Source organism: Salmo salar, unplaced genomic scaffold, assembly GCF_965601325.2.
Source record: "Salmo salar unplaced genomic scaffold, fSalSal1 ptg000206l, whole genome shotgun sequence".
Taxonomy (NCBI): Eukaryota; Metazoa; Chordata; class Actinopteri; order Salmoniformes; family Salmonidae; genus Salmo; species Salmo salar.
This window is the reverse complement of record NW_027675329.1, coordinates 2,570,118-2,580,998: the sequence shown is the minus strand read 5'-3', so window position 1 is coordinate 2,580,998 and position 10,881 is coordinate 2,570,118. Positions and strand designations below refer to the sequence as shown.

General features: G+C 45.4%; 1 long non-coding RNA gene across 1 annotated transcript; it reads right to left on the bottom strand.

Moving 5' to 3' along the window:
- Positions 1–6,020: 6,020 nt before the first annotated feature.
- Positions 6,021–7,646, bottom strand: LOC145867136 (uncharacterized). The gene is made up of 3 exons (XR_014383238.1): positions 7,175–7,646; positions 6,990–7,049; positions 6,021–6,758 (listed from the first exon to the last, which is right to left on the bottom strand). It is a non-coding gene; the product is annotated as an uncharacterized LOC145867136 (long non-coding RNA).
- Between the last annotated feature and the right edge of the window lie 3,235 nt (positions 7,647–10,881).

Sequence of the window (10,881 nt, the reverse complement as noted above, 5' to 3'; positions counted from 1 at the left end):
GGTGGGTGGAGATCTAATATTGTTTTGTGACAAACACTAAAGCATGATATTCTAATAAATCTACACCCTATTCCCTACGTAGAACACTACTTTAGACCTGGTCAGAAGCACCGTAGTGCACTACGTAGGGAATAGGGAACCATTTGGAACAGAGACCAGTAATTCCCCTGAATATCTTTCTCTTCCTCATCTGGTTTCTTTATTAACAGCCCTTCACTCCTCCCCTCTTCCTCTTCCTCCCTTTTCATTCTATTCTATCAGCCACACCACTAGCTCACCTCCACACAATCCATTTACAAGTTAAAGACACACCTTGGAATAAATAACAAAGGAAAACTATTACTAGATGAAGTTTAGTGTTGTATTTTTTATTTCCCATCACCATAAATCATATTTAATCACTGAACAGTAGCAGACCTAACTTCATCTGTTCCTGACTCTGGATAGTGGATTAAAAAGACCATCAATCTCCAATGATATTAAAGTACTATTCTGAACATTACTGATATACTGAGTGGCAAGTCCAGATATCTGCTGGTTTTATTGTTTGGTCAATAGCACCACCTGCTGGACAGGTTTAATGTTGCTGGACTGAGCAGTATGGGAGGATGAAAGATGACACATTTAGGGCCGGTTTCCTGGACATCTACATTGAACACGCTTTTTAGTCCAGGACTAGGATTAATCTGTGTCTGGGAAACCAGTCCATATCAATGGTTCTGAGAAAACATATCAATGGTTCTGAATGACAACCAATATACATCATCAACACCAGACATCATTATTCATGGAAATGTACATTGTATTTTATCAAATATGAAAACCTTAAATCTCTTCAAATTCAAATCAGTCAGAAAATAAGGATCGTACAGACTACACCAGCATGACTAGTATCTATGTGGACCCTACTACAGTTTAACCAGCTCAGCTATAGACTACACCAGCATGACTAGTATCTATGTGGACCCTACTACAGTTTAACCAGCTCGGCTATAGACTACACCAGCATGACTAGTATCTATGTGGACCCTACTACAGTTTAACCAGCTCGGCTATAGACTACACCAGCATGACTAGTATCTATGTGGACCCTACTACAGTTTAACCAGCTCAGCTATAGACTACACCAGCATGACTAGTATCTATGTGGACCCTACTACAGTTTAACCAGCTCAGCTATAGACTACACCAGCACGACTAGTATCTATGTGGACCCTACTACAGTTTAACCAGCTCAGCTATAGACTACACCAGCACGACTAGTATCTATGTGGACCCTACTACAGTTTAACCAGCTCAGCTATAGACTACACCAGCATGACTAGTATCTATGTGGACCCTACTACAGTTTAACCAGCTCAGCTATAGACTACACCAGCATGACTAGTATCTATGTGGACCCTACTACAGTTTAACCAGCTCAGCTATAGACTACACCAGCATGACTAGTATCTATGTGGACCCTACTACAGTTTAACCAGCTCAGCTATAGACTACACCAGCATGACTAGTATCTATGTGGACCCTACTACAGTTTAACCAGCTCAGCTATAGACTACACCAGCATGACTAGTATCTATGTGGACCCTACTACAGTTTAACCAGCTCAGCTATAGACTACACCAGCATGACTAGTATCTATGTGGACCCTACTACAGTTTAACCAGCTCAGCTATAGACTACACCAGCATGACTAGTATCTATGTGGACCCTACTACAGTTTAACCAGCTCAGCTATAGACTACACCAGCATGACTAGTATCTATGTGGACCCTACTACAGTTTAACCAGCTCAGCTATAGACTACACCAGCATGACTAGTATCTATGTGGACCCTACTACAGTTTAACCAGCTCAGCTATAGACTACACCAGCATGACTAGTATCTATGTGGACCCTACTACAGTTTAACCAGCTCAGCTATAGACTACACCAGCATGACTAGTATCTATGTGGACCCTACTACAGTTTAACCAGCTCAGCTATAGACTACACCAGCATGACTAGTATCTATGTGGACCCTACTACAGTTTAACCAGCTCAGCTATAGACTACACCAGCACGACTAGTATCTATGTGGACCCTACTACAGTTTAACCAGCTCAGCTATAGACTACACCAGCACGACTAGTATCTATGTGGACCCTACTACAGTTTAACCAGCTCAGCTATAGACTACACCAGCACGACTAGTATCTATGTGGACCCTACTACAGTTTAACCAGCTCAGCTATAGACTACACCAGCACGACTAGTATCTATGTGGACCCTACTACAGTTTAACCAGCTCAGCTATAGACTACACCAGCATGACTAGTATCTATGTGGACCCTACTACAGTTTAACCAGCTCAGCTATAGACTACACCAGCATGACTAGTATCTATGTGGACCCTACTACAGTTTAACCAGCTCAGCTATAGACTACACCAGCATGACTAGTATCTATGTGGGCCCTGCTACAGTTTAACCAGCTCAGCTACAGACTACACCAGCATGACTAGTATCTATGTGGGCCCTACTACAGTTTAACCAGCTCAGCTATAGACTACACCAGCACGACTAGTATCTATGTGGACCCTACTACAGTTTAACCAGCTCAGCTATAGACTACACCAGCACGACTAGTATCTATGTGGACCCTACTACAGTTTAACCAGCTCAGCTATAGACTACACCAGCATGACTAGTATCTATGTGGACCCTACTACAGTTTAACCAGCTCAGCTATAGACTACACCAGCACGACTAGTATCTATGTGGACCCTACTACAGTTTAACCAGCTCAGCTATAGACTACACCAGCATGACTAGTATCTATGTGGACCCTACTACAGTTTAACCAGCTCAGCTATAGACTACACCAGCATGACTAGTATCTATGTGGACCCTACTACAGTTTAACCAGCTCAGCTATAGACTACACCAGCATGACTAGTATCTATGTGGACCCTACTACAGTTTAACCAGCTCAGCTATAGACTACACCAGCATGACTAGTATCTATGTGGACCCTACTACAGTTTAACCAGCTCAGCTATAGACTACACCAGCATGACTAGTATCTATGTGGACCCTACTACAGTTTAACCAGCTCAGCTATAGACTACACCAGCATGACTAGTATCTATGTGGACCCTACTACAGTTTAACCAGCTCAGCTATAGACTACACCAGCATGACTAGTATCTATGTGGACCCTACTACAGTTTAACCAGCTCAGCTATAGACTACACCAGCATGACTAGTATCTATGTGGACCCTACTACAGTTTAACCAGCTCAGCTATAGACTACACCAGCATGACTAGTATCTATGTGGACCCTACTACAGTTTAACCAGCTCAGCTATAGACTACACCAGCATGACTAGTATCTATGTGGACCCTACTACAGTTTAACCAGCTCAGCTATAGACTACACCAGCATGACTAGTATCTATGTGGACCCTACTACAGTTTAACCAGCTCAGCTATAGACTACACCAGCATGACTAGTATCTATGTGGACCCTACTACAGTTTAACCAGCTCAGCTATAGACTACACCAGCATGACTAGTATCTATGTGGACCCTACTACAGTTTAACCAGCTCAGCTATAGACTACACCAGCATGACTAGTATCTATGTGGACCCTACTACAGTTTAACCAGCTCAGCTATAGACTACACCAGCATGACTAGTATCTATGTGGACCCTACTACAGTTTAACCAGCTCAGCTATAGACTACACCAGCATGACTAGTATCTATGTGGACCCTACTACAGTTTAACCAGCTCAGCTATAGACTACACCAGCATGACTAGTATCTATGTGGACCCTACTACAGTTTAACCAGCTCAGCTATAGACTACACCAGCATGACTAGTATCTATGTGGACCCTGCTACAGTTTAACCAGCTCAGCTACAGACTACACCAGCATGACTAGTATCTATGTGGGCCCTACTACAGTTTAACCAGCTCAGCTATAGACTACACCAGCACGACTAGTATCTATGTGGACCCTACTACAGTTTAACCAGCTCAGCTATAGACTACACCAGCATGACTAGTATCTATGTGGACCCTACTACAGTTTAACCAGCTCAGCTATAGACTACACCAGCATGACTAGTATCTATGTGGACCCTACTACAGTTTAACCAGCTCAGCTATAGACTACACCAGCATGACTAGTATCTATGTGGACCCTACTACAGTTTAACCAGCTCAGCTATAGACTACACCAGCATGACTAGTATCTATGTGGACCCTACTACAGTTTAACCAGCTCAGCTATAGACTACACCAGCATGACTAGTATCTATGTGGACCCTACTACAGTTTAACCAGCTCAGCTATAGACTACACCAGCATGACTAGTATCTATGTGGACCCTACTACAGTTTAACCAGCTCAGCTATAGACTACACCAGCATGACTAGTATCTATGTGGACCCTACTACAGTTTAACCAGCTCAGCTATAGACTACACCAGCATGACTAGTATCTATGTGGACCCTACTACAGTTTAACCAGCTCAGCTATAGACTACACCAGCATGACTAGTATCTATGTGGACCCTACTACAGTTTAACCAGCTCAGCTATAGACTACACCAGCATGACTAGTATCTATGTGGACCCTACTACAGTTTAACCAGCTCAGCTATAGACTACACCAGCATGACTAGTATCTATGTGGACCCTACTACAGTTTAACCAGCTCAGCTATAGACTACACCAGCATGACTAGTATCTATGTGGACCCTACTACAGTTTAACCAGCTCAGCTATAGACTACACCAGCATGACTAGTATCTATGTGGACCCTACTACAGTTTAACCAGCTCAGCTATAGACTACACCAGCATGACTAGTATCTATGTGGACCCTACTACAGTTTAACCAGCTCAGCTATAGACTACACCAGCATGACTAGTATCTATGTGGACCCTACTACAGTTTAACCAGCTCAGCTATAGACTACACCAGCATGACTAGTATCTATGTGGACCCTACTACAGTTTAACCAGCTCAGCTATAGACTACACCAGCGTGACTAGTATCTATGTGGACCCTACTACAGTTTAACCAGCTCAGCTATAGACTACACCAGCATGACTAGTATCTATGTGGACCCTACTACAGTTTAACCAGCTCAGCTATAGACTACACCAGCATGACTAGTATCTATGTGGACCCTACTACAGTTTAACCAGCTCAGCTATAGACTACACCAGCATGACTAGTATCTATGTGGACCCTACTACAGTTTAACCAGCTCAGCTATAGACTACACCAGCATGACTAGTATCTATGTGGACCCTACTACAGTTTAACCAGCTCAGCTATAGACTACACCAGCATGACTAGTATCTATGTGGACCCTACTACAGTTTAACCAGCTCAGCTATAGACTACACCAGCATGACTAGTATCTATGTGGACCCTACTACAGTTTAACCAGCTCAGCTATAGACTACACCAGCATGACTAGTATCTATGTGGACCCTACTACAGTTTAACCAGCTCAGCTATAGACTACACCAGCATGACTAGTATCTATGTGGACCCTACTACAGTTTAACCAGCTCAGCTATAGACTACACCAGCATGACTAGTATCTATGTGGACCCTACTACAGTTTAACCAGCTCAGCTATAGACTACACCAGCATGACTAGTATCTATGTGGACCCTACTACAGTTTAACCAGCTCAGCTATAGACTACACCAGCATGACTAGTATCTATGTGGACCCTACTACAGTTTAACCAGCTCAGCTATAGACTACACCAGCATGACTAGTATCTATGTGGACCCTACTACAGTTTAACCAGCTCAGCTATAGACTACACCAGCATGACTAGTATCTATGTGGACCCTACTACAGTTTAACCAGCTCAGCTATAGACTACACCAGCATGACTAGTATCTATGTGGACCCTACTACAGTTTAACCAGCTCAGCTATAGACTACACCAGCATGACTAGTATCTATGTGGACCCTACTACAGTTTAACCAGCTCAGCTATAGACTACACCAGCATGACTAGTATCTATGTGGACCCTACTACAGTTTAACCAGCTCAGCTATAGACTACACCAGCATGACTAGTATCTATGTGGACCCTACTACAGTTTAACCAGCTCAGCTATAGACTACACCAGCGTGACTAGTATCTATGTGGACCCTACTACAGTTTAACCAGCTCAGCTATAGACTACACCAGCATGACTAGTATCTATGTGGACCCTACTACAGTTTAACCAGCTCAGCAGTACCATTATAACTATAGAGCCTAAACCCAGGATAGAGGGGCTGAGTGAATGTGGTCTGGACTCTGTGGAGGAGGGTCATTGTGTCAGAGACACTGTAGAAGGACAGAGTACCTGCCTTGTGATCCAGGTACACTCCTACTCTGGAGGACTGAGGGCCTGATACTTTAGTCTCAACATTATTGTGTCTGAAATAATAACCACCTCTATAGCACAGTAAACTCCAGGACTTGTTATTGTATCCAAATCCATTACCTGTCTCTGTTCTGTTGATGTCTTTATATGAGACTGCTGTAATAACACCACCTCTCCACTCCACCTCCCAGTAACAGCATCCAGTCAGACCCTCTCTACACAGAACCTGGTACCAGGTGGTGAATCTGTCTGGATGGTCAGGATATGGTTGGACTTGGCCTGTACAGGTCACCTTTCTGTTCCCTTCAGACAGAGAGAGGTGTGTGTGTGCTGTGTTTGGGTCCAGTGTGAGCTGACAGGAATCTGGGAGAAGAGCAGAGACCAATGAGGGGAGTCAGAACAATAAGTTAAGTCAGATACTGTATCTACCCTGTCTTTGATTAGAGCACAGCAGAGATCAAATCAGAGAAATATGAGGAGTCAGATAGATACCCAGTCTTTGATTAGATCTACTATTGCTATATATTTCTAGAGGGATTGTTAGGAGTGGCAGTAAAAAGAGACTGTTAGTTACTTCACAATAAAGAGACTCACATTGTAACAACTGTTCTCTGGTCTTGGGCTCTGGAGGCAGAACAACCTCCACTATATTCACTACAGACACACAAACACATTGACAGAGAGAGGGAATGTTATCATCATACCATATTCCACATGTATATGACTAGTAGGGAACTTTCAATGGTCTAAAGTTGATGTTCTGATTGTTTTCAACACACCTGTAGTGGAGATCTTGGTCCATTCTCCTTTAAGGAAGTCTTCTAGTTTCTCTCTCAGTTCAGACACAGTCTTACTCACATCTCCAAAGTACTGAAGAGGACGGACAACGATGCTGGGTAAGTCTGAAGATACACTGATACTGGAGAGAGACTGATAACTCTGGAGAGAGAGAGACAGAGAGAGAGAGAGAGAGAGACAGAGAGAGAGAGAGAGAGACAGAGAGAGAGACACCGAGAGAGGGACAGAGGGAAAGAGAGAGAGGGACAGAGAGAGAGATAGTGACAGAGAGAGAGAGGAGGGACAGAGATTGGAGGGACAGAGAGAGAGAGAGAGAGAGAGAGACACATAAGGGGGGACACAGACAGGGGGACAGTAGGACACAGACAGAGGGACAGGGTGACACATAGGGACACAGAGAGAGAGGGACACAGAGGGACAGAGAGAGACAGAGGGACACATAGGGACACAGAGAGAGAGGGACACAGAGGGACAGAGAGAGACAGAGGGACAGAGAGGGACAAAGAGAGAGAGGAGGGACAGAGAGAGAGAGAGGAGGGACAGAGAAAGAGAGAGAGGGACAGGGAGAGAGGGACAGAGAGAGAGAGAGAGAGGGACAGAGAGAGAGAGAGAGAGAGAGGGACAGAGAGAGAGAGGGACAGAGAGAGAGAGGGACAGAGAGAGAGAGGGACAGAGAGAGAGAGAGAGAGGGACAGAGAGAGAGAGAGAGAAAGAGGGACAGAGAGAGAGAGAGAGAAAGAGGGACAGAGAGAGAGAGAGAGAGAGGGAAGGAGGGAGAGAGGGACATAGAGAGAGAGAGGGACATAGAGAGAGGGACATAGAGAAAGAGAGAGAGAGAGAGAGAGAGAGAGAGAGACAGAGAGAGACAGAGAGAGACAGAGAGAGAGAGAGGGGAACAGACAGGACAACATAAGATGAATAGTTTCACATGAAGTTCATTTCATATCACATGTAACAAGACAGTTTAGTTACCTGGAGGAAATGGATGTGATCCTCTGTGTGTGAGAGCTGCTCCAGCTCAGTGCTTCTCTTCCTCAGCTCAGCTATCTCCTGCTTCAGTTGCTCCAGGACTCCTTCAGCTTCACTCACTTGATCCTTCTCTTGGGCTCTGATCAGCTCCTTCACCTCAGAGCTCCTTCTCTCAATGGAGCGGATCAGCTCAGTAAAGATCTGATCACTGTCCTCCACTGCTGCCTGTGCAGAGCGCTGTTGAGAGAGAGACAGAGAGGGACAGAGAGAGAGAGAGAGAGAGAGAGAGAGACAGAGAGAGAGAGACAGAGAGAGAGAGGGACAGAGAGAGAGAGGAAGGAGAGAGAGAGAGAGGGACAGAGAGAGAGAGAGAGGGACAGAGAGAGAGGGACAGAGAGAGAGGGACAGAGAGAGAGAGAGAGGGACAGAGAGAAAGAGAAGAGAGGGACAGAGAGAGAGAGGGAGAGGGACAGAGAGAGAGAGACAGAGACAGGGACAGAGAGAGAGACAGAGACAGAGAGAGAGACAGAGAGAGAGAGACAGAGGGACAGAGATAGAGAGAGGGACAGAGAGAAAGAGAAGAGAGGGACAGAGAGAGACAGAGAGGGACAGAGAGAAAGAGAAGAGAGGGACAGAGAGAGAGAGAGAGAGAGAGAGAGAGGGACAGAGAGAAAGAGAAGAGAGGGACAGAAAGAGGGACAGAGAGAGAGGGACAGAGAGAGGGAGAGACAGAGAGAGAGAGAGAGAGAGGGACAGAGAGAGAGAGGGACAGAGAGAGAGAGGGACAGAGAGAGAGAGAGAGAGAGGGACAGAGAGAGAGAGTGAGAGGGACAGAGAGAGAGAGTGAGAGGGACAGAGAGAGAGAGAGAGAGAGGGACAGAGAGAGAGAGGGACAGAGAGGGACAGAGAGAGAGAGGGACAGAGAGAGAGAGAGAGAGGGACAGAGAGAGAGAGAGAGGGACAGAGAGAGAGAGAGAGGGACAGAGAGAGAGAGAGAGGGACAGAGAGAGAGAGAGGGACAGAGAGAGAGAGAGGGACAGAGAGAGAGAGGGACAGAGAGAGAGAGAGAGGGACAGAGAGAGAGAGAGAGGGACAGAGAGAGAGAGAGAGAGGGACAGAGAGAGACAGAGACAGAGAGAGAGACAGAGAGAGAGACAGAGAGACAGAGAGAGAGAGACAGAGAGAGAGAGAGAGGGACAGAGAGAGACAGAGAGAGAGAGACAGAGAGAGAGACAGAGAGACAGAGAGAGAGAGACAGAGAGAGATAGACAGAGAGAGAGACAGAGAGAGAGAGAGACAGAGAGAGAGAGGGAGAGAGAGAAGAGAGGGACAGAGGGACAGAGAGAGAGAAGAGAGGGACAGAGAGAGAGAGACAGAGAGAGAGAGAGGGACAGAGAGAGAGAAGAGAGGGACAGAGAGAGAGGGACAGAGAGAGAGAGAAAGAGAGAGAGGGACAGAGAGATAGCAGTTAGTTAATAGTATCTCTACTTGCAAATCTTCTGCACATCTATCACTCCAGTGTTTAATTGCTAAATTGTAATTATTTCGCCACCACGGCCTATTTATTAACTTACCTCCTTTATCTTACCTCATTTACACAACTGTATATAGACTTTTCTATTGTGTTATTGACTGTACGTTTGTTTATTCCATGTGTAACTCTGTGTTGTTGTTTGTGTCACACTGCTTTGCTTTATCTTGGCCAGGTCGCAGTTGTAAATGAGAACTTGTTCTCAACTGGCCCACCTGGTTAAATAAAGGACTTGTTCTCAACTGGCCCACCTGGTTAAATAAAGGACTTGTTCTCAACTGGCCCACCTGGTTAAATAAATGACTTGTTCTCAACTGGCCCACCTGGTTAAATAAAGGACTTGTTATCAACTGGCCCACCTGGTTAAATAAAGGACTTGTTCTCAACTGGCCCACCTGGTTAAATAAAGGACTTGTTCTCAACTGGCCTACCTGGTTAAATAAAGGACTTGTTCTCAACTGGCCCACCTGGTTAAATAAAGGTGGAATAAAATAAACAGTAATGGCATTACCCTGGCAACACAGAGAAAACATGATGAACAGTCTGTCATTGTAGAAAACGGACAACCCCTCCCCAACTCCCAGGTCAACCCGAGCCAATCAGCTATTGGTGTCCAGGGCTCCATGTAATACCCTCCACTGGATGACCCCTGACCTTTCCAGCACTGGGAGCTTATAGAGCACCCTCCACCTATACCCTGCCATGCTCTCAGCCCCCACAACCCCCTGCCTCTGATGCCCCTTCCCTCCCGCTAAGCCCACCTCCGTACGGTACAGTAGCCTCTGTGCTGCTTTGAGTCAGAACGCTGCCACCCTGCTCTCCAGGTCCACCAAACCCAGTGATCAGTGGTTCCTCCCAGACCCACGGCCCAGTCACCACCCCCCCCTCCTCTCGTGTGGGTCTCAGCAGCTGCCAGGCCCTCAGTACTGCAGCATAGAAATCAGAGACCCCTGTTGTATTGAGTCTCTCAGAGACGACCTCAGAGTTGACAAGGTAAAAATCTGTTGTTCTGCCGCTGAACAAGGCAGTTAACCCACTGGTCCCCAGGAGGCCGTCATTGTAAATAGAATTTGTTCTTAACTGACCTGCCTAGTTAAATAAAGGTTTCATTAAAAAGTCTGGCAATAACTTAACTTTTCATTATTTAGACAGACTCCTCTAAATAATAAATATAATAAAATAACAAAA